At 44.1% G+C, this 25305-nt stretch overlaps 1 protein-coding gene and 1 pseudogene across 2 annotated transcripts in view; one reads left to right on the forward strand and one right to left on the reverse strand.

Annotated features, from left to right (window-relative positions):
* LOC135368804 (protein qui-1-like) overlaps positions 1–25305 on the reverse strand; it is a 336239-nt gene that overhangs the window by 283596 nt on the left and 27338 nt on the right. Inside the window, exon 2 of one of the 2 annotated variants that reach the window (XM_064602318.1) lies at positions 4599–4636. The exons of the other annotated variant lie outside the window; for it this stretch is intronic. The gene's annotated coding sequence lies outside the window, so the exon portion shown is untranslated. The remainder of the gene's footprint in view (positions 1–4598; positions 4637–25305) is intronic. 2 annotated transcript variants of the gene reach the window in all.
* LOC135369468 (uncharacterized) overlaps positions 1–25305 on the forward strand; it is an 80515-nt pseudogene that overhangs the window by 23314 nt on the left and 31896 nt on the right.

Below are 25305 nucleotides of genomic sequence, written 5' to 3' on the forward strand. Positions count from 1 at the left end.
GACCTCCCCACGGCGAAGCGTGACGCTAAGCGCGTGCGCCATGTGCAGATAACGTTGCCCGCTGCCCTATAATTTCACTCGAAGAGCCGCAGCGTTTTCCTGATGAGGTCTACGAGGAAGGTCGAGACAAGGTCGCTTTTCGATGCAGATACAATGCAAAGGGTGCTTAAGCTTCTTTTTTTCTCTCCGAGCACCGTGCGCGTGCACAGGATTAGCATGCGCGGGCGGTACACTACGACCTGCGATTGGGGACTCTGACGTTGCGATGTCTGTCAGATTGCGAGTAGCCTCGTTGCACTCGCGAAGAATGCGCTCGGACCAGGGTTGCCAGATTTGGCTACTCTGAGCCAAGTTGGTGATTTTCTGACAGTCGTGGCGCCGAAATTTGCGCAATGACAATTGGCTATTTTCGGGCTATTTTCGGGCTACTTTTCTGGATACTTCTTCACGCTATAATACCGAAGTACTTACAGTGCGTTCAGTCCTCTTTCCCTTGATGATCGGCATTCTCTCAGTCGGTATGATGTCCTCCGGAGTGTTTTGTTTGTGTGCTGGGGTTTTAGCACTCGTTAAATAAGAGCCCTTCATTATGATGCCGTCACACAACCCGCTACAGAACTGACTACACACAAGGATATTGGCTACTTTTGGCTACTTTCTCACGACGCGTTGGCGAGTTTTCGGGATTTTGACCTGGTAACTCTGGCTCAGACGTCAACGGGATAGAGGGCAACCGAGGGCCATTTTTTTTCTTTTTTAATTTTTTTATACCGTAATAATCCAAAGCGCTCAATGTCGTGAAATGCGCAGGCGAAACATTTCGCTCTCTTTCAACGCCGTTTATTCGTCATGCCTTGCATCTGTTATGCACCAGACATGAACCAAAGTATACGTGTCGTGTTGAGACCAGGAGGTGACCCGGGTTCGAATCCGGGCGTCGGGCTTGGGTGTTTTCCCTATGTTTTCCTCAGACACTTTGAGACAAATGTCGGCACAGTTCCATGTGAAGTCGGCCCAGCACGCACCCCCCCCCCCCCCGAGTGTCGCGACGTTGCTCGCCTGAGTGCAGCCTTCAGCCAGTTTCATCACCTCACCACCACCAGTTTCAACCAGTTTCATCACCTCTACCACCACCACAGTGTTGTGTGTCGTACACTGTACGCAGTGAACGACACCTAGAATTCCGAAGGCCTGCTCGATGTCTCATCTCCCTCCATTGCTACGTGGTCGCGTAGTTGCGGTTCATCAATCGCCGCACACGATTTTAAACGGATATAAGCAAGCTTGTGGATAACAGCGATTGATGGCTGATCGTTTCTGTGGCTTTGACTGGCCGGCTCTTAATGATGACGTCACGGCGATAAGCGATCAGGCCTTCTTTAGTATAGGTGGCGTTGACTGTACACGAGACGCTTCTTGTGGTCTGAGCGTTTTTGGCAGGACAAGTTCTGTTCTCTATATTGCGTCTGCTTCGCTTTCCAGATCAATGCTTTGCTACCGAATGACCGTTCATAGGCAAAATATTAATACCTGTAAAATAACCATGAGTGACGACACCGCACTTGTTTAGTGAGGTAGGGGCACCCACGGGGTCTTACATAACGGAATGGAATCGTTTGTATAGCTAATATGTACAAACTACCCCACATGACCAAGTTAGTGGAGTGGAATCGACAGGACAATCCGATAGCGTGCAAGACCAATGCACATGATTTCCACGGTGCACAGAATGAAGAAAAAGTTGTCCTGGAAATTTTGGAGCTGAGCAAACTACGACACGCAATATACTGTTACACCACACTGGCGGCTCTATGTTATGTGGATATCAGCTATACCTACCACCTATACTACCTACAAGAAATGGAGCTGCAGGCGACATATGAAGTCACCACGTAGCTCCAGCAAACCATCCAGTTAAAAGAAGTAGAAGAAAGTCTATGTTACGTGCTGTGAGGGTTCTTTGTATTGTGAGATGGTCACAAGGCTTCAGCTGGGAGTGGACTATTTACAAAGCTCTCAATCTATGAATTCATGTTCCACCAAGACAACCCCCGGCTGCGGCGCACCTATCGTCAACCAAACACTTGATGACATATTCCAAATGAGACGTTAAGAACCTGTTGAGGTCGCTGACATAGGACATATGTAGAAGGCTGTAAGCCACAGGCCGACCGTTGCTCATCTCTGCCATACAAGATTGATCTAGAACTGACACACAGTATTCCTTCCGGCATATATACCGTGACCTATTCACACACTCTTGCACCGGTTTCGCCTGAACGTTCAGGATGGCTGACAGATGTCTCCATAAAGTTGGGAGGGTTGACTCTGCAAATTGTTCCGTGTGTGCAACTGTGGAGAACACGGAACACACCCGCTGCGGAAGACACACACCCGAAAGGGCAAAATTGAAAGCTGCCCTCAACAGTTTAGAACAATAGAAATTTTGATATCGTGAGGGTGCTGAACGTTTAGGAATCCAAGAGTAGAGAGGCACCGTATTTTTCGGTACTTGTATTTTTTTAGTCAGTTGTAAATATGGTTGTACGATGTAAAGAGCGCGTTGGGCTCGTGCGCACCGTGTGCATGTTCAATGTGTTATTGAATTATACGTTTTGCTTTTCTTATTTTACTTTATGTCATCGTGTTTCGTTGCACTTACAACATTTCGAAGCGTCGCTTGAGTGAGGTGGGTGGGGCATTTATTAGTGTAACTTTGTAGCTTTCTTTTGGTCGTGTTCAATTTTTCCGTTCTGATGTATTAATTCATTTTTCGCTTAATGTTTACCTTTCTGAGCATATATGAGCTTCATTTTGAGGCGACGGCCCTAGGCGTCTTAATTTACAGTAAAATGACAGTTCCGATTGTTTTACATTTTCAAATTTTACACATGGCGTCACGCATTGCGTCATTGTTTTTTGTTTGTTTGTCACAACGTTACAATAAGCACGCCATTCCTGCTTTATTTGCATTGTGATGTTGTGCTGTGTTGTGCTCGCTGGATCTTTTCCACTTTTCGAAATAATGCCCTCTTGTGGTGATGATGGTGATGATGGTGGCGGTGATGATGGTGATGATGATGATGATGAATGTGGTGTTTCATCGCCTGAGACAATACTGTACCTCATTGCTCGCGGTAAGTTCTAGTCAACGAGCTTCACAATGAGCGCCGAAGTCCTACGTTGACCAAAAAGTTTAGTAGTGCTTTTAGGGCAGTGCTTCGATGGGGTGGATCTGAGTATGGACTAAGCAATTTTGTTGCAGTGAGCGGGCGAGAATCTAGCCGACTTAGAGACACTGTAAGTGTGCTCCTGAAAGGTTGGTATAGTGGGGGCAAGTGAGGGGGGATGCGCATCCAGGTCGGAACAGTGACGGCGCCTTGGCGAGTCAACTTGTCGCAAGCGGTAACGCCACCGAGCTGTAAAGGACACGTCGAGTCGCATCCGGTAAACAAATGTAGCATCCTGATGGATGGTATTTCGTGGCATCCGGGAAGCGAGCGTTGAAAGCGAAAGAATGTCAGTCGCAGAACAGCTGCACATGCATATTACATATGTTCTGATCAGAACACGCGCGTTGTTCACAAATCTTCGTCGCGAGACAACAACTGTGCAAAGCCCCCGTCTAACGGGGCCGCTAACTAAACATTTCCTTCGTTAGCATCAAGAATCGATACTTCGACATTATGCTTTAATTTCGCTTGCGCTGCTACACATGTGCGTAAATTGTGACTGCTACACGCGAACATGGTATATGTGGCAGACAGCCTATACTGTAAACGCGGAAACACATTATCTAATCTTCTTTAAATTCGATTCGTGTTATCTAATTTGTGACGGCGAAGACCAGCCGCATCATTTTAAATGTCGATCTAATCACACTAGCTTTCGCTGTATATTTGTATTTAATTACATAGAAGCTCTTCAACACGCGCCAATTCGCCATGTACGGGTTGTGTACACTTTATCGGTTATAAATTACAGCAATCATGGAATCTTATCTGCTAAGTGTTGTCTGCGTGCAGCCTTATTCGTGTCACCATTGCATTCTCCGAGCCTCTGTACATAAAACTTTCGATGATGTACGGACAATGTGTGAGCCACCTATGTGCATTTTGCGACATCAACAAAGCTTACTTTTACAACAACATTTACTATTACATTATTGGCCTAATCCTATTCAACCCACGAAATGATGAATGTTTATTTCTCCATAAGCAACACCGTTTGAATGAAAAATCCTAGTGGGATATTTTTTCACGAATCTTTCCACTCTCTCTCTCTCTGTTGTTGTGTTCATGCTTAGCCTGTGCAAAGTGCATAATCTGTTACTGAACGCAATTTTGAGGATCGTTCTGTCCCAGAACAACTGCTTTGCACACACGATTGGTTGCCGAGGTGCAGATGCAAGAGAGTATACATATCAATATTTCGTAGGATCGGGAAATTCAACTTTTATTCGAATGCACCGTGAGAAATCTGGACTCCTCGTATCAGAATGTGCCAACTCCAGAATACGCCAAAAACATTTTGCCATGAGACCGCAAAACACACTAGACACGGAAGACACGGAAAACTAAACATAGAAACGAGCATACCTGCTACACTGCTTGTCAGGAGAGGCAAATTTCAGGTGCTGCAAATTAAGAAAATTAAGCAATCAAGATGGGAGCGACATTTGGCGTATGACTGGTGGAGAGAATTACGCCAAATAAATAAACTGAAGTGCAGTGATACAACCAGAACAAAGGCATGACAGGCACCCATTAAAATGGTAAAATGTAACTTATTTTAGCACAAACAATAATCACATGTGATGAACAAACAATAATCACATGTGATGAATCCTGGATGCGTCATTTCACCGCAGAGACAAAAAGCAGCAGCATGGAGTGGTGACATAAGGCTTCTCCGCCGGCAAACAAAAGCAATATGCAGCCATCTGTTTAGAGGTCTATGGGAACTCTCTTCTGGGACATACGGAGCTCTTTATGGGGTTAAAGTAACGATAAGAAGGAAAACGACAGTAAATTCTGTCGTTTCTGTAGAGCATTCATTCGCATCTGTAGAACGCCTGCTCAGTATATTGGGAGTAATATGTTTTTTTTTTAAAAACGGGGAATTGGCTATGGGATAGTAAAAGCAGTCGTTCCTGCGATCTAATAAAGCTTTTTATTAAAGCCATTTTCAAACTTCACGCTCTTCGTATTTCTTTGATAGCGAATTCCAAATGTGACGTCAAAGTATCTTGTAACGAGTTACTGTTAACTGTATGTAGTACTCTACTTACATATTTTTCAAGATTGGGTATCTAGTACTCTACTCAGTAAAAATTTAAACACTTCTTTTGTGAGTATCTTGTACAAGCCTGATCAGTATGCATAACTTAGCCGTGTTCAATGTGCTTGATTCGTCCGTTTACTGGATTCTATTACAGAAAGAGCAAATTATGCAGGGAGCTGCAAAGGGAGCAATTACAGCTTCTTGTCCCCTAAATTGCAATTACTTTCAATTCTAGTGGCCTGGCCTTGAAATGTACTCCCCACACTGAAAACAGTACCTATAGGCTTCGGATAAACTTCCGGGCATGGTTGTGGCAACTCGTTATCGTGTCCTCAAACGAACTTTTTTTTTTTTTTGATTGGGTGTTAGCGCCGCGAAGCAACTGTGGCTATGAGCGACGTACAGATGTGGACAGACGGAGAGAGGATAGCAGGAAGGAGTGGGGGACAGTGGGGTTAGTATGCGTCCTGGGCCGACTTCAGGGGGAACTGTGCCGACATTCGTCTCGAAAGTCTTCGGAAAACCCAGGGAAAACCTCAGACAGCACAGCCGGCGGTAGGATTCGAACCCACTACCTCCCAGTCTTCAGCACGACCTTGGTTACCACCAACGAGCGGACGCCTTAGCCCACTCGGCCATGCCGCTGGTCCTCAAACGAACTAAAATTACTTCCTTTTCTTTTTTTTCAAGTGTACTTCTGCGTGTTACTAGACCATTACTTTTCTGCTTACCAACCTTAGTTCACCGTTAGTGTGGTTCTGGTTTTCAAACTATAGTCAATTCGAAAAATATGGGATAATACCTTATATTATTTTCAGTCCCACACAGAACAGGAACGAAACACTTCCGCAGAAATATGACGTCATACAAAATGTATAACTACAGTCATATTTTTGTCTGCCGAGAAAAGTATAAAACAGATTATACATGGATTATACGTGGAATAATTATGCTTATCACTATGTGAAGAATAATTCTTTTAAATTCTATAAATAATAGTGATAATTTATGAAGGATTATGCGTTATAATTTTTTATGCTTTTTGTAGAAAGCGTTATAACCATTTTGAGACAAATGTCGCACACTCTATGATGAGATGGTGATGATGGTGGTGATGATGATGACGGAACTGCAGGCCGTAGTCGGCCACACTCAGGCGGGCAACGTCACGACTATCGCCTTGAGGGGGACAATGCGTCCTGAGCCGACTTCACAGGGAACTGTGCGACATTTGACTGTGCTATGAGATCGGTCCGAAATGTACGACGGCCACCAATCATCGTGACGCCAGTTCCGTTAGGGAACAGGAAGAACGAAAAAGGGGCGCTGTATAGCAAGTAAGCAATCAACTATAGTTGCATGGTGCATTGAATGCCCACACACTGATGACACGACTTTGTAGAGATCGCCAGACGTGCTGTAGTCCTTGGCACGGGGGACATAAGACGCATCCGAGAAGTGCACCAAGATCTTGTTTCCAGTAACCTCCACGTTTATGCCTTGTATACGGCAGAACAACGTTGAATATCCAGAGCAGATGCAATGCGCGTGGAGCTTTCCCTTCGTATGGAGTCAACACATCGGAGGCACGGTTAACACTATGGCCAACTGTGACACCATGGCCAACTCTGTGCGGCAATCTCGGCATGGCAAACTCGGTATGGCAAACTGTCCGTGGCAAACTCTATGGCAAACTCTATGGCAGACTCTATGGCAGACTCTATGGCAGACCCTATGGCAGACCCTATGGCAGACCCTATGGCGAACTCTATGGCGAACTCTATGGCGAACTCTATGGCGAACTCTATGGCGAACTCTATGGCAGACTCTATGGCAGACTCTATGGCAAACTCTATGGCAAACTCTATGGCAGACTCTATAGCAGACTCTATAGCAGACTCTATAGCAGACTCTATGGCAGACTCTATGGCAGACTCTATGGCAGACTCTATGGCAGACTCTATGGCAGACTCTATGGCAGACTCTATGGCAAACTCTGCGTTACTCTGCAAACAGACGGCGTTAATTTCAACAAAACACTAACAATTTACTTCCTAAAATTTCGTACCTTTCTTCATGCTCGTTACCTCCTTACGATGCTAATAGCGAATTGACTGTAAATCCTATACAAGAACGTAACTGAATTATATAAGCTCTTCTCACGAGGATTGCTGGTTATTTTTTAGCAATACTGTTAGTCCCTGTTACAGAGGGGTTATACAGGAGAAAAGTAAACTAACACTTCACAGACAAAGCAATTAAAGAAGAAAAAAAAAACGTTTTCGTAGTCATATACACATCTATAAATACACAACAACGAGGAGAGCTACGTTGCACGCCATGGACGCTTCTAGGCAGACACACAAGACAGTACTTCAGCGAACGCATCATCTATGTTAGTGACTGACTGGGGCAACCTGTCCCACAGAGCAATTGCGTTCGGGAAAAAGGAGTATTTGAATGTGTCTATGCGAGGTGTGTATACGGCTTAATGTATTTACTATGGCAAACCCTTTGACTATGGTGTTCTGAATGGGTAACATACCTGGTAGTGTCGATACTTAGCTTTCGGTGGTAAGCGAGAAAAAGAAATTTAAGTTTAACAACCTTACGTCGCATTGCTAGGGTTTGCAGTTGTAAACGCTTCACCATTTCTGACACTGATGCGATTCGTCTGTAATTAGACAAATCTTGTCGCTGTTCTTTGTATCTGTTCTATGTTGTTTTGCAGTTTTGCTGTGTAAGGGTCCCAAACAATACTCCCGTATCCTAAGACTGGACGCACTGTTGTGGTGTATGCTACGAGTTTAGTTTGTCTTGTGCTAAGTTTCAATTTCCCTTTTATCATCCAAAGCCTCCTTTTTGCTTTGTTACAGATTTCACTTATGTGATTATCCCATTTTAAGTGTGAGTTAATAATGACTCCCAATTACTTAAAGTCTGATACCTTAGAGTTTTTGTCCCTGTATGATGTAGCCGTGTTGTAAAATTAATTTCTTATTGGTCAGACAGCAAAACACTGATTTCTTGTAGCTAATGGTCGTGCCCCAGTCAAGACAACATTCCGTAATCTTATCAAAATTTGTATTTGTTTTCAATCATCAGGTTGTTTTCCTATCAATTTGTTTTCCTTGCCATGAGCTTTCTTTTCTTTATCTTCTTCTTCAGAGATAAGTATACTTCGTTTTTAAAATTCCGTAAAAAGCGCCGCGAAGCAACTGTGGCCATGAGCGGCGTACAGATGAGGGTAGATGGAGAGGGGACAGCAGGAAGGAGTGACCTCTCACTGGTCTCCGCAAACGACATGTCCAATCGTCACAGGGGATCGTTTGAGGAGACCAATCTGACCCCTCTCCGCATTGTTGGGCTTCTTGAGAAAGAGAGGAAGAGGGAAAGCGTACATATAATAAAATGCGGTGGGGGAAAAGGGGGTTAGTATGCGTCCTGGGCCGACTTCAGGGGGAGCCGTGTCGACATTCGTCTGGAAAGTATGCCGGAAAACCCTCAGCCTGGGCGGATTCCAACCCGCGTCACCTCCCAGATCTCGGCGTGGAAAGCGATCATCCCAACCACTATGTCACTGGAGCTGGTATACTATAAGTATTGTAGCAAGTACTGTATAAGTACTGTATGGTAGCAAGTCCTCATCCTACCTGGAATAATGACTAATAACACGTAACCTTCCCCTTTTTTCTTCTTGTCCAATCTAATCTAACGACAGCTACAAATAGCTCACTATGTAATGGCTGTCTACCCATCTACAGATTTCCCGAAAACATTGAGTTATCAACGGCTGCCCCCAATGAAACGGTTACTGTCGCATCGTGAATCCTCGTTGCGTTTGAAATCGTATTGACTATACACTGGCTAGTCTATCTGTCGCAATAGCAAAACTCACCACTGTCAGCCCCCTCCAGTTTTATACAAATTAGCTACCCTTCACGGACTAAGGTACTCGCTCTTAACCACATTAACGTTCAACGAGTGTACCACCGAATGTAGGGGAAATCGGATAAACTTTAGTGTTAGATAAACATCGATGTTGCCTTTTTTTGCATAGGACGCGCTCCTAATCGTTATTCTTTATCTTTCCTTTTTTTAAATAGTTTAGCAAATAGAATGACAGCAGAGAGGGAAGTTGGGAAGTGCATTGTTTTGTTTTTCGTTAATTAGCGGACTACCACTTCATCATGATATCGCATAGATAAACGTAAATGCTGCCAAGCCTTCGTAAGGAATTGTTTCTTTTGTACACATTATTATTATGCAGTAATAAAATTTGAATTGTATTATCATCATCATTATTTGCACAAGTGTCTGCGGCCACTGATATAAACAGACCATTTCTTTCTTCTTATTATTATTTATTTATTTATTTTTGTAGCGTGTAGTATTACTCTCGAATTGAAATTAGCCTCCCAATTTCCGTAGCTTAAGCATTTAATACATAGCTGTTACTCGTTAGATGTTGTAGTCGCCTCACTCACGCACTGTACTCTATGTCTTTGTCCCCATACTCTGTCGTCAACATATGCGATGAACAGAACCGCCCAGACAACAGCGACTTACATGACATTCCTCTCCACCTACCATCTCGAGAGGCGCGCGCACACACACACACACACAAGACTTCGTAAAGTTGGTTCGAATTAGAAGCACAGTTAAGAAACGCAAGACGATGAGCTGTAACACTACCAAAACAAGTGCTACCTCTGTCATGTGTCGTCTTGTTGGCATCATGATACATTAATCATTAATATTATATTAATAACACTGTAAGGTCCCACTAGTACATTTTACGCAAAATATCGAAACCCATCGCCCCATTACCCTTGCGCCATTAAACCCCGAATCATCATAATCATCACCATCGCCCCTTTACACGGACGGCTCCCGACTGATCTGTCTTGGCTATAGTCTATAGCTACTGCAGTACTCATCTGCCCAGAATAGCGACGTCCCAACCACAGGTGGGATAGCCAAAGTCTTTCGCCTTTGTCTATAGCTTCTGCACAGCGTCTATCCTGGCACGGTTGTTTCCTCTCGTATGTCGAGCGTGCTCATAATGAAGATATTTCCGGATTTCCGCCCTTGGACATAATTCGGTCACGTGACCAGGAGGTGACAACTTTCTTGTTTGCCTTTTCCTGCACACTTTCGCTGGCATGGAAGCGTCGAGCAGAACCTCGACGACGTCCCAATCTGGTAGGCCCCAGGCTGTTCCTTAGGACACGTTGCATGGCCTGACCTTTGACCCTTCTTTTTACTAAGCCGAATTAATGAACGTGGCCTGGATTCTATATCCAGATAAGGCCCTCCTCCCGCCCTCTTTCTACTTTCTATTTCGCGTGCCTTCCTGCTGGGCTAACCCTGCAGGCCTATACGACGAAGAGAGGGACTTTCCGGTAAAAAAGAGTCCACGCACTATTGCTACGTCTCGCTGCCCCAAAACAAGACTTGCGCGTTCCACATACGTTCTCTGTATGATGTAACGACACACGTATTCCACGTCATTCATGTGCACAAACGTAACGTTGCACGAGAGAAATTCTCATCCATGCATGTCCATATCTGATGGCCACGATTGTGTTTGTCTCGTAACGGCTCCTGCCACAAACGCAATTCAATGGGTAACTGAGCGGATATATATGCATTAGTGACGTATCAGTTACGTGCCGAAAGAGTTTCATACGTCACTACTCGATAGTTATGAAATATTCAGTCCGCCAGCCCTAACAGAGTTACACCGCCTAGTAAATTACTCTGCAACACCACCAGGTGCAGACTATTGGGCTCCTGTAGTTTCGGTATCGCCACACTACTTGTCGCGCCGTGGAGTGTCGCGGCGAGCAGTTGCAGCCAATGGGAACTAGAGTGGGGCGGGGCTTAAAGGGGTCGCGACAGGTAATCCCAGGTTATCCCAGGTAAACGTAAAACACGGTTCTTTGCAACGATGTGAAACTGCATTGAAAGTTTCACAGCGAAGAGTGTAATAGAAGCGGAGAAAATGAGCACCGCGAATACCGAAACTCATGCGGCTCTGACATCACAGCCCTCGCCGCCGCCAGTGAGGTAGCGCACGAGAAGTCACGTGTTTACGGCTGCCAATGGGGATGGACGCAGCTCTGAGCTCTGTGACGGCTGCGCCTCGCTCGGGAGTGTGTTCGAGGGCTTGTATCTCGCTAAGTACGACACGTGGAAGAATAATTACTTTCCTCGGTATTCTGGCGTGCAGTACAACGCGTACATGATATTAATGAACCACATCTACGAATGTGTCCCAACCCCTTTAAATGTGCCGCTCTTAGGTTGAACACGCACGACTATAGCAGATTCTTAAGTTTTTCCCGAACAACGTGCTAAATTTTCCGAATGTCACTGTTACTAGGGCGGTTGGTAACAATAACTCTTCGTATTATAATACTGTATCTAATTTGGTTGGTTAATTTGAATAACTGTTTAATTTTTTAGTTGGTTAATTTGTTTGGTTGGTTAATTTGTTTGGTTGGTTAATTTGTTTGGTTGGTTAATTTGTATGGATGGCTAATTTGTTTGGTTGGTTAATTTGTTTGGATGGCTAATTTGTTTAGTTGGCTAATTTGTTTAGTTGGCTAATTTGTTTAGTTGGCTAATTTGTTTAGTTGGCTAATTTGTTTAGTTGGTTAATCTGTTTAGTTGGTTAATTTGTTTAGTTGGTTAATTTGTTTAGTTGGTTAATTTGTTGTTGTTTTTTATATGGCAAAGTGCTTTACATACATATACATACATAAACATTTTATTTCCATCAGTAGATGGGAGGAGTCGAGGCTTTCGTTGTGAACCATGATGCTCATACTCTGCATGCGTATAGCTGGTGAAAAGTATAGAAGCATGAAATCGTGAATGGTTGCGTAACCCATTGCTTCACATAGTTGATGTATTATCTTGCTGATATGATTAACTCAGCATCACCCTAATACGGCTTACCATGATGCACCTGCGGGCCCTTCTATTTCCTTGTTCTTGTTAAAGGGGACACCGAAGTATAAAAATTTCTCCTCGTGGAATGAAAGGTGCCGTTACCTTAACACGAACACAAAAGGAGCGAGATTCATGTATTGCCTCGTTCGTGATTTATGAGCGAGAAAAAAAAAAACGCAATTTAAACTTTCACTCTCCCTCTCAAGAAGACGGACAGTGGCCTCTCACTGGTCTCCGCGAACGACATGTCCAATCGTCGCAGGGGATCGTTTGAGGAGACCAATCCGGCCCCTCTCCGCATTGTTGGGCTTCTTGAGAAAGACAGGAAGAGCGAAAGCGTACATATAATAAAATGCGGTTTCTTTCATTGATAAATCACAAACGCCGCAACACATGAATCTCGTTCCTTTGGTGCCAAGGTAACGGCATCTTCCATTCCGCGAAGAGAAATTTTTGCACTTACTATAAACAACTATGTTTATATAAGTGAAAGTACGTCTACTGTGAACGTATGCAGCTCATTACAAATAAATGTAATTCGGTCACGATCAACATTTTCTCCCAGTAAAAGACACTGTTTTATTCAGCAAAGCGTTGGAACGGAACTGTACAGGGCAGTGGCATAGCCAGAAAAATATGTCGGGAGGGGTTCTATGGGGTGGAGGATTTCCCCCTAGTTTCTCTCTCCCACTGACTAAAAACAGAACTTCACCGCATAGCACGCTCTGCACCAACCATTGCCACAAATGATGGGGTTGTCGCTTCTGATTCGTAAAAGAGAATGGGGTGTACGCCTTTCTGCGTCGATTTGGATATATGATAATTGACACATAAAAGGCGTACGCCTCCCTGTCTCTTCGTGTCAGAAGCGATAACCCTATCGTTCGTAGCAATGGTTGGCGCAGAGCGTGCTATGCTGTGAAGTTCTGTTTTTAGTGTGCAAATGCACTACCAAAGATGATGATAACGCTATCACTCCTGATTTATGGAAAACGCGGGGCGTACGCTTTTTTCTGACAATTAACATGACCGTATAACTGTCACAAAAAGCCGTACACCTCTCGTTCTTAACCAATCAGGGAGCAGAACGATGTCATTCGGCGTGGTGGTTGGCTAAGACCGTGTTGTGCGGTGAAGCTCTGTTTTAAGAATCTGTTGTCACTCTTGTCTTGTGAAAAGCGTGCGGCGCACATCTTTTTGTGACAATCAACATCACCGCATAAGTGTCATATGAAGGCGTATGCCTCCTAGTTTCAGCAAATCAGCGGAGAGAACGATCTCATTCTGGACGACGGTCGGCTAGAAACGCCTTACTCGGTGAAGTTTTGTTTTAAGTGTGATAGCTCTCCCCCTCCCACGCTTTTGGGTATCCCCTGTGTCATACCTTTACACTACCGGGATCATGAGGAATGTCCGGGAAAATACAGTGCGAGCGATGAAGCAACGCCCGGCCCTTTAAAACACGCATTCCAAACGTGCCGGAAGGAGCTCTTTGTCACGCGCCCTCACAGAGCCTATAACCTACTTCTTTATAGGACCACGCAAACCTCGCCAGAAAATGACACATCCATAGAGTCACGTGACGTACCCCACGCCCTTCGTCCACATTCCATAAATTTTCGCAGTAAATGTGCCTGCAAAAATAATGAGCAGGAAATAGGATATAGGACTGAAAACGATGCGTGCCCGGACACGAACTTGCCAGACGGCACCGCCGGGTACGTACGTATGTCCCCATATTCAAATGTCAATGACTAATAAATTAATAAGGTAATGCTATAGTGTAAGGTATACGTTACAGTCTTAAAAACATAATTTGGCCACACAGACAACCGCGAGTGGGCCATTTGGGAGATTAGGCCGTAATGACGCCTTCGCGAAAGAACAACGGTAGATTCCAAATGCGACAAACTGCGATTTCCGGAGGCTGCTTGACGTACACTCCTAAAAATGAACTTCACCTCATAGCACGCTCCAAGCCAAACGTCATCTCGAATGATATCGTTCTCTGACATGATTTGCTGGAAACGGGGGGTGTACGCCTTTTCTGCGGCAATTGTGACCAGCATAAGTGTCACAAAAAAGGCGTGCGCCTCCCGTTTTCGACAAATCAGGGCAGATAACGATATCATTCGAGACGATGGCTGGCTAGGAGCGTGCTATGAAGTGAAGTTCATTTTTAAGAGTGTAAGTATATGAAACTTCGTAACGGTGAAGCTATATGCCACTAAGGCACGGTTGCACCAATGCCGATTACCATTTGAACAGAGATCAACAGCCTCTTAACTTGAATTTACTCGACTATGCTTCACTAAAGGGAGTTATTGTCACGAAAGTGTTGAATTGTCGCATCATGTCACCAAATAACGTTTGCAAAAAAGAATTGAGTGTTGACTTGAAGTTTTAGCGACCCCTGATCTTCGTTTCAAGTTGCCCAGCGCTGGTGACACACTCTTAGAAAAAAAAGGTTTAGGACTTACACCTTTTAGGAGGTACAATAGTTGTCGCATATGTTGTGTCTAAAAGGTTGCAAAGTCCTATATACCTGCTACCTCACTCTCAAAACAGAACTTCACCGCATAGCACGTTGTCCGCGTAGCATTGTAACGGATTACCGCTTCTGATTCGGTGAGCGAGGGGGCGTACGCCTTTTTGTAGCGATTTGGATGTATGATAATTGTTTTTACTACCCTTTTGCACCCTTTATCAGTTGACCTAGAAATTCACTGTAGCAATTAGCTCCTTTTCACACCCTTTTTGCTTAGAGTGCATGATGAACGCTTCAGTGACAGTAATTCCCTTTAGTGACGCAGAGTTAAGCGTATCTCGATTCAAACGTTAAATGGCGTTGGTGAAATCGGGCCTTAGTAGCATAGTTTCAGTGTTAACGAAGTTTCGTGTGCTTACGCTAAGCAGCTCTCCGGAAATCGCAGTTTGTCGCATTTTGGAATTTCCCGCTGCTCTTTTACGAAGGCGAGCGTTTACGCGCGTGCGCTGGAACCTGGCGAAGCGATCCCAAGAACGTACTATAGGTAAAAGGTCAGTTTTGTAGCATCGTACTCTGTCGCCTTTGTTTACGTAAGGGATAGCGTTGGTAGCTCCGCGCACGCGCAAGGCAAGTATATAATGTATAGGTTAGCACAGCGCGCCGAACCACCACGCTATCCTTTACGTACACAAAGGCGGTACATCGTTGGGGGTAGCCAAGTTCTTGCTGAAGACTGGGAGGTGGTAGGGTCAAATCCTACCACCGGCTGTGCTGTCTGAGGTTTTCCCCGGGTCTTTCGAAAACTTTCCAGACGAATGTCGCACAGTTCTTCCTGAATGAATTCGTCCCAAGGACGCATGGTAACCCCCTGTCCACCACTCTTTCCCGCTGTCCACATCTATACGTCGCTCATAGCCACAGTTGCTTCGCGGAGCTAACACCTAATAAAAAAAAAAGAACCAAGAACACTATCAGTTAACATTACGCGCTTCCACGAATTTTCGAAAGAACCCGCAAGACTTCATAGTTTCGGGCTCTCCCAAAAAATTGGTGACGTTATCGAGAGCCCTGGTGTCCGTCTCCTAGCAACAGCGCGCTCTCCTTCCCGATCTCAGCTCTCCACCCCACGTTGGAAGACAGCCAGACGCTGTCTTCCAACTGGTGAAAAGGTGCTGTGGTGAGGAAACCGAAATCGAGCTTGAGGGAGCACTGTTGCCAGTCGAGTGACAGATCACGTACGCTATGACGTCATACTTATCAAAACTAGAAATTAATTTTATGATACTTCCATGACGTATGGAGAAACAATATTTTGGAAGAGTATATTATGTGATGCGCGTGTACACTGACATACATTCAACAGGATTCTAAATACAAGAAATTTAGCCTTAGTTGTCGATACGCCTCACAAATTCGAATAATCATCCACGTAAGTGTTGAGTAGGACAAAACATTCATCCATTAGAGAATTTATGTTAGCAGGTAAGCACAATGCAAAAGATGCTACCGATGTAAACCACACAAACTGTGAACACAGTAATCCAATGTAAGCGCATTCTAACGACGCGATGGTCAAATAGGGCAGTGATTCGTCAAGTGATAGACCCTTTTCCAGGAACTGCTGTGAATTGGAAGGCCGATGACTATTACAACGCTCCGTCACAGAAGTCGCGCTCCCGTCTGAGGCACCCAGGTCTATCTGCCTATCTGACACACTTCATGGCTTATAAATTGAGGCTCTTTCTGCAATGCAGATTGTGCCTTGATTACTAGACCATTTTTGCACGTGTTTTCCTCGGCTGGCCCTCGATAACGAATTAACGTATACCGCAAAGCCAAAGGGCATCTGTGTTTGACCTTGTGCGGTCAGATGATTAAGTTGCCTCATGAAAAGGTGTGCACTAGAGTCACTAAATAAGCTACGCTTGAAGCGTAGCTTATTTAGTGACTCTAGTGTGCACGGGTCCCAACATTTTGTGATGTGGCTGTGCTTCACAAAGGAAGGCGGTGGCTTTACAGTGTTACGCTTTTGGACGCGCATGGGAACTCAAAGTTGCCCTCACTCACTACAACAGCAATAAATGTTGACGATGATGATTCGGTACATCAAGTGGCCGAACTTAGGGGGAAAAAAATGCAATTTAAACTATTTTCTTTACCTAGCCCTCCGCAAAAGTGACACCGAACGACGAGAGCTGATCCTGGGTCAAAATTTATATTCACTTTACCTAAGTGACTTTTACAAACTGACTTTCATTTGCTTTCTTTGTCCGTAGATGAAGACTGCTTTTTAAATTATTGTATTCAAATTTTTTATACTTTTCGTAACATTTGTTTATTATTATTATTATTATTCTTACATTTATACGTACATGTGGTCCGTATTTCGTGACAACAGGCGTACTCGTAAAATTTATTTCTTTTCCTCGCATATTCCACTTTCATTTTTGTTTTGTTTTTTAGTTTTCATTGATGACCATGTCGACGGCTGTGGCAAAATCCTTTTCATTATTCCCTGTGAATCAGGACGCCTGTTAATGTCGCTCAATCTGCGCTGCTGTAAATGGCACATTAAGATGTCTGGTCAGCGGTATTCTTTTTTATTTTTTTTTTTACTGAATAATCTCAAGTTCTCATGGCATGCGGTTTTCGGATGTCCAGGAACTGGTGATGGAATTTCGCTGTATTCTGACTCTGCCTGTGCCCGAAAAGGTTCCAATGGTTTTCATCAGGAGTGGGGAGTATATTTCTGTATATAAGAATATCTCAGTTTGGTATTTTCCTTCTATACTACATGTGTCACAAGAAGACAGGTGTGAGCAGGTGGTTCGCATGGGAAGGTCAGACTATGATGGAAGGTGCCGTGATAGACCTCTCCCTGTTTGTAAACAAATGACGTCACCGTGTTCGACAGCGCCACCAATTTGGTAGAGTTGAACTACGCTGGAAGATAGGGGGGCGAACAAGGTCGCTCCCGAAAGCCGCGGTCATGAGGGGATTACGATGGTCCCTGACAGGGACACGTCCATCGGTCCCGTACCTTTCTTTCAATAGGAGGCAGCGAACAAGTTCCCATTCGTGGAACCCAGCCCTCCCTTTCAGGTTTGTTTCGGTTTCAGTGTGTCTACCAACGTCATCATGACGTTCCTCGGGTAGAGGTCCATTGCCTTCGGCACGGTGAACGATGGCTGTCTGTTTATTTTTATTTTTTTGTTGTTGTTGTATTGAACTTCGTGTCCTTCTTGTGCTCGTACAGAGTGGGCGAAGGTGTCTGTTTCTGCACCGTGAACTTTCTTGCGGCAGCGGAGTCTGTACATGTCTTTTTGCTTGCTGCTTTACATGCAATTTATCCACCATGATGGAGCCATTCACTTTCAGAAGACAATAGGCACTCTACGTTGCTTTGCCATTCCTATCCCAAGCAGTTTTCTCAAAATACGTGGTTCGGTCTGCACGTACGAAAACTGTTTTTAAATTTCCATTTGTGATTTGGGGAAACGTACATGTGGTGGTAAAAGAACGTCACCTGTAACAGCTATCCGCTATGTAGACTTGTTGCTTTTCTTTCCTTTTTGGACGAACCAATTTGGTCAGCTGGCGTAATTGATGTTTTTACAACTCATTACGTGCCCGAGAATTTTCATACAAGCCGGAACAAGGTCAACAAGAGAGACTTTGATCGTTGTATATAAAAAGGTATAAGGCAAAAAAGGTATAGGTATTAAAAGGTACAAGGTTGGTATGAAAAGGTATAAAAAAGGTATAAAAGGGAATAAATGAGGTCTAAAGTAAAACATTTATACCTCACTACCGCTGTCTATACCCTGTCAGGCTTTGTGATATTTTGAACATTTCGTAGACGGGTGAAATAAATATTCTATTCATACCCTGTTTAAACTATGTGCAAGGTATAGACCACTGAAGCTATACCTTCCACGACAGCTGAGGATATAATAAGGTACTTCACTATCACATTTATACCTTCAGCGTTCCGCTCAGCATTTCTCAGTTAAACAGCAAGTTAATTAAAACAACATTTATTTATGTATGCACACTGCAGACCCAGGTGTGGGTCCTAGCAGGTGTGGACATTCTTATTAACCCATGAACAAAAACCATTATAATCTTGAATGGGGACATCTTCCTCAGGCAACCTGTTCCAATCCCCCGCTGTGCGTTGCAAAAATGAAAACTTGTGAGCGTCAATTTTTGATGACTGTACTTCTAGAGACATCGCATGATTCAGTCTCCTAGGTCCTGTAACTCGTCTGGTTAAAAAATTTACAATGTCACATTCAAGTTTGTGATGAAAAAGCAAATGCAAAAATTTTAGCCTTACCCTTCCACGACGCACAGCGAAGGTCTCAAGCTCACACTTACGCAACAAATCATTAACAGAAACAGTCCTTCTGTAATCAGATGCGATAAAGCAAACAGCCATTCGCTGTATCTTCTCTAACACTGCAATATCATTTTTATTATACGGATCCCAAATCTGTGAGGCGTATTCCAATATCGGCCTAACATATGTACATTTTCGGTAATACAGCAGCGTTCTAATTAGGTTGGCTAGTCACATCTGGGAGCCCAAAATAACTAAGGCTAGTCTCCAGCAGAAGGTTCAGCATGCACCTTGCATCAGCCTTGCTGTAGTATAATTGACGGGCAGATTGTTATGCGCTCTGCTTGCCAGAGCAACAGCTGCGTCCTACCCAAGTATGCCGCAATGGCTCGGTATCCACTGGAATATTATGTCATGCCATGTCTCTCTTTCACCGCATTTTCATGTGCGTACTTCTAGGACGTCCCTTACGAAAGGGGTGATACAGATAGAAGTTCCGGCAGATGTAAGAGACAGGGGAGCAGCCTGGGAATCCCTATACTATCGCCTGAGCTGGTATCTTGACGCTAACCTTTCCTTTCTTTTTTTTTCTTAACAAACATATGCTCCCCCCCCCATAAATTACCCACTTCGTTTGTGAGCGCGTCGACACTATACGGGGTATCCCCGCTAAATGCGAACACATTTTTTCAAAATATATACATCACTTTTTCCGATATGAAATCAATTGCAATATAGCACATGCTGAAGGGCACTCCTTACGCGGACGTTAGCAAACTCCTAAGGCAGTGTCTTAATTTTCAATAAGTAACCTTTTTAAGTATAAAAGCTTCGAAGTTGTCCCAATGAGAACATCTGGTCCCTTCGGTCACCTGAAGCCGTAGCCGTTTTCAGAACAAAAATCCGTTCGATAGATCGTCCGCAAAGAATTCGTGAAGGAACACCATGTCTTTCTTTATTTTGTTCATTGCGCATCTTCGGAGACGGGACTTTCCTTCACCCCCAATGCGAGAGGGTGAATGAGCAGAGTGACGCCTCATGTGTCGAAGATGAGCTTTAACTTGTGGAAACAAAACAAAAACAAATGTATCGTATATGTATGTATGTATGTATGTATGCCCTTATCTTGGGTTGCATTTTCGCGTGCATTGCATTTTTGGTTTGCATTTTCGCGCATTTCGCGGGTTGCATACGAATGCGTTATATTCGTATGCGACATAATATGAATAAACCGCTCAGCCTTGCCGCAGTCTTGGGTCCTTGTTCCTACCCTGTGCAGCACCGTCACTGCATGGACTCATTCACCTGTTCTTGACGTCTAATAGCCTGCTTCAACTCCTCTGACTTCAGAGATTTTGCCATGAACGCGGAGATGATTTCTTCACAGCACTACATCTCCGGTGGCCAACCGGATGAACTATTACCGGGTGAACAGTTAGACGCACCCGCGTGTGTGGTATCCCATTTGGGTGTGTCATGTTCATGTGTTCGCGCGAGTGTGTATGCCTCATCTTTTTCATTGTCATCCCACTCATTATCCCACATGCGCTGAGGGATGGCACCGCAATTGTTGCGGTGAAACAGCTTAACCAATCGTCATTCATTTGTATTGTCACGTCGTTGTTGCTGTTGTTGTTGTTGTTGTGCTAAACAAACATGAGGCTAGGAAGAGGGAGGCACACACAAAGAAAGACTTTCTTTTTGTGTCCTTTTCCCGAGCTACTCGCCTGCGTTTAGGTTACACATACCCTAGACACCAGGTTGACATGAAGGTTCCACCAATAATTTTCTGCCCATTACTCCCATAAAAATGTAGTATACATATGTATAAGATGGGACGCCATAGTGGTCGGCGTGTGAATTAATGAGCGCCGAAATCCCAGAGCACGGCACGCCGTATTTAACTTTCTTCGCGGAAGTCAGCGCAACTAAGCAGCTCATACCCTGCCACCAATTTAATTTGCACGTAATATACTTACTGCCAGTCTCAAAGCGGTCGTTATTGGCCATTAACTTGAGGAGTGTAGACAGAGCTCCTGGATCGTATAGGGAGGGATGGTCCATGATCAATCCACTTCTGTGGCTTTTTTTTTATTAGACATCTCTATTAGTCACTCTCTCTCATGTTGGTGCAAAAGTGGGGAATAAATCGGGTAATTATTATTTCTCCGTAACCGGCACAGCGTATCCGACGGATAAATTCGACGTGCATAAATGCGATGTGTGCTTAAACCCGGTCAGGAAGTTAACAGTTCTGAGGTGAGAGAACAGCTCTGAGTGCTCAGTTTTTTTTGTGCGCCGCGCATTCTAACGTTCAGCGTGACGTAAAATTCGAATGTGTAAGGAACGCCCTCTTATAACGACGTTATTGTTTCCTGAGGGCGCTCGTGAGAGGATACAGATTACTGGAATGGGAAGAGTAATCACGAGGGATCCATCTTAACGCATCATGCGACTGGCTTGGAAATGTTTGTTCACGCCTTTGCAGCACTGTCCTCGTACTTCTTTTCTTGTATCTTATAGCTCGCATGAGCTGTCTTGTACCCAGCAGAGGAAGACCTCGGCTCCGTCTTGTCATAATTATGGTGTAATATTCGCACCTAACTCATCGCTTTGCTCCAGGAGCAAAAAAAAAAAAAAAAAAGGGGGGGGAGAAGTATTCCTTGGTAGTGACTTTTGCGCTTATGTATCATCATTTTACACGTTTATATAATCTCCTCTCTCTCTCTCACTCTTTAATTTCCTTTTTTTGTTGTTGTTGCTGTCTTCGTGACAGCACACGCCCTCATGTGAGCAAGTAAGTAATACTTATCTCAATAATGGAGCAAGTAATGTTCAGTTATACATTAGTCGATCCTGCAGATTAATATATTGAAGTGGTGGCGCTGCGTACGAACAATTTAAGCACAAGGACGAAACGCGTGTGTTGATCACGAAGCAAATTGCCGAACAGGGCGATTTCAGGTAAAATAAATGAAATGAACTGAACAGCAACTACATGAGTGACGACGGGATTTGGTGCTTTCACGGCAACAATTGCGGTGCCATACCTCAGTGCATGTTGGTAAATATATGAGTGGAATGACGATGAAAAAGATGAGGCATGCACGCTCGCACACACGCACATGACACAAGCAAATGAGATATCACATACGCGGGTGTGCGCCGTAACTGACTGGGATAGTAGCTAGTTCATCCGGTCGACCACATGAGATGTAGTGCTGTGAAGATCACATCCATACCTGGGTAAATTACTTCTAAAACGTAATTAAATTACATTACTCATTACTCCAGTTAGAATTTAATTAGACTACATTTAAAAAACTACATTACTCATTACTGCAATTGAAAGGTAATTAGATTACATTACAATTATCTACTAAGAAAAAGTAATGATATTACTAAGTCATCACTGCGAGCTTAATCACACTCTTCTATTTGTCTGTTCTACATGTGAGGGCGCCACGTACGACGCATCGTTCCACAATGTAGAGATGAAGATGACACAATGTCCGGAGGATGGGGCCCTCAAACAATGATTCTCCAATGCCACAAACCGTTAACCTGAACACTCGATTATTTTGTAAAAAGTAATGAGGAATGTCATTAAAATTACTGCCCAAATGTAATTAAATTACATAATGTCAAAAGTAATGCATTGCATTACAAGTTACCAGAAAAAGTAATTCATTACTGTAATTTCATTACAGTAATGACATTACTACCCAGGCATCATCACATCCCCGCATTCATGGCAAAAGCTCTGAGGACAGAGGAGTTCAAGCAGGCTGGTACACGTCAAGAACAGATAGAATGAGTGCAGGCATTGACGGTGCAAATGAACTGAAATAACACACTGTTGAGCTACTATGCGCATACTACATGACAAGAGGTGGACGATTTAAATCTGGCCGCCAGAATCAAAGAACGAGGAGGCGTTTTGCACCTGCGACCATCTATATACGTACATCTGATGAGGATATCACAGATTCATTACGCCAAAATATTCCGCTTAATTAGGCTTAAAATGTCTACATTGTTCCGACGTCTGTCTCTCACACGTCCACTTCGGAGTCGTTAGTGTCAGACAGCTCTCTTTCTTTCCCGTTCTCTTCTGCTCATTTTTTTTTTCTTTTCCTTTTTTGATGGCCATTGACGTGCTAACTTTCATTCCGGGCGAACGCATACTATCTGACCAATGCGCCGCGTCAAATGGGACATCCATTCCAACAAGGTGTTCCACTCCTATCTATCAAAAGAAGCATGACTCTTACTCTGACCCAAATATATCCAGGCTTCCTTTTTTTTTGATGGCATTGAAGGATTGGGAACGATCTCGCATGTACACGCAGTCAAATGCGCTCTGACAGTTTTTGTACGGCGAACAGGTGAAGAAGAAGAAGCAGCGAAAAAATCCCTTTTATTTTTCGGGCAAGCCAGTGACGTCGTAGGCAAAGCGAAAACATCCCAGTAACGTGGAAGCAGGAACAGACACAAAACGAGCAAAGTAACGCCCCTGTCACACGGAAATTTGAATGCCATTTCCAGCGAATGTCATTCTGCAGTGAATGTCATTCGTTCGCGCTGTGCAAATGCTACGTAGCTAAATAAAATGTAATTCGGAAATCACAGGAATGAGATTCGTAATGTATTAGGACACGATGTAAAGTAAATATACGTTCTGAGGCTGAAACACACAGACGAACAGAACAAAAGTCTCAGGGTGCCCAAGAACATGAACTATTGAAATATGGCATATATTAATTATTGATGTATACATAGGCACCTTGAAGCTAGTGTTCTGGTCGCATGCTTGTGTGTTTCAGTCACGACCTACTAGATTATAACGACCATGTCATAATCGGCCACCCCTATGAGGAGCCCGTTCGCGCGATCCGCTAGGGGCGCTACTCATCGGCCCGCGAGATCTACATCGTGATTGGACAATGGAAATTTGAATTTTGAACGCGCAGAAGCGGACGTACGACTACCGTAGCAGACGACAGCAACAGCTCCCATAAAAAAGTGTAGAATGATGATGATAATGAACTTTAGAAAGAAGCATCTCCTGTGGGACATTCACCGCTTGTACAAAAATTCTAAGGTAAGCTGAAGTACAAAGTATTGCAGAAACTGTGGAAGCAATAACCGGGCCGATGGGTAGCGCCACCGCTAGCTTCCAAATGCGGCGCTGGGAAGGGGTGCCTATGACATGGTGGTTATAATCAGTTGCTTTACATCATTTTCACCAGATGCCGCTGCATCGACGTGGGAGAGGGAATGGGAAGAGAGCGAGTGCGTGTCGAGCGAGGCCCCTTGGTAAGCCGTCGGATAAAACATACCAATGTAGCGTAGTGGTCAGCGCCCTCAACCGGCAATTGAGAGGTGTGGGGTTCGATTCTCACCTCTGTCTGTCTGTCTGTAACGAAAAAAAAAAGAGAGGAGAATTTTTTTTTTCGACGACTACCATTTTTCAAGCATTAGGATCGCAGTATACGTCGGTCAAGTACGTCAATTTCTTCTTCTTTATTTATTTGTTTTGTCACTTCCAAGAGAAGAAGCAAAACTTCAAAAACAGCGAAATTTAGGGCCATAACTCCTCGAGATTAATATGCAGGTTCAAAGCGACGCTCAACAAATAAATATGACCGAACCTGGGTGCCGAAATCGACCGGGAATATTTTGCAAATTGTGTGACTATGCGTGAACTAAAGAAGAAGCTATGCACACATGAGATGTCTTTATGCAAGATTTCCGGTATCCCAATTTTTTTCTTTCAATCGTCATCCTCATCATCGTCTCTATGCAAGATGTATAATGGCGATGTACAATGAATGACTATGCTCATATGGCGATACGCAGTTTCGGGGACACCTCAGCGATATTAACAGACGTGCCATGGATATGACTATGACAGGGTGTTGTCAACCACGGCATTGCGTAATAAGATCCCCCATACTTTCAGTTCATTCACAAAACTCCTTATCTTTTTCTACGAAGCGTACTGTAGCACATACTGAGGTAATCAAATGCATCCTTATAAAAACAAAGATGGGCGACAAAATGGGGAGGACGGGGGGGGGGGGGGGGGCATCGGAGCAAATTTGCACCACACTTAGAACAATGCGAATGTCTCCACACTGCCCATTGGAACTAAACCCCAACGGATCAACAAGCCGCGTATGATGCAGCGTCGTCGGAGGTTGTCTGGTGACCCGGTTTCAGAGTTCTC

Source organism: Ornithodoros turicata, chromosome 9 (genome assembly GCF_037126465.1).
Source record: "Ornithodoros turicata isolate Travis chromosome 9, ASM3712646v1, whole genome shotgun sequence".
NCBI classification, from domain to species: domain Eukaryota; kingdom Metazoa; phylum Arthropoda; class Arachnida; order Ixodida; family Argasidae; genus Ornithodoros; species Ornithodoros turicata.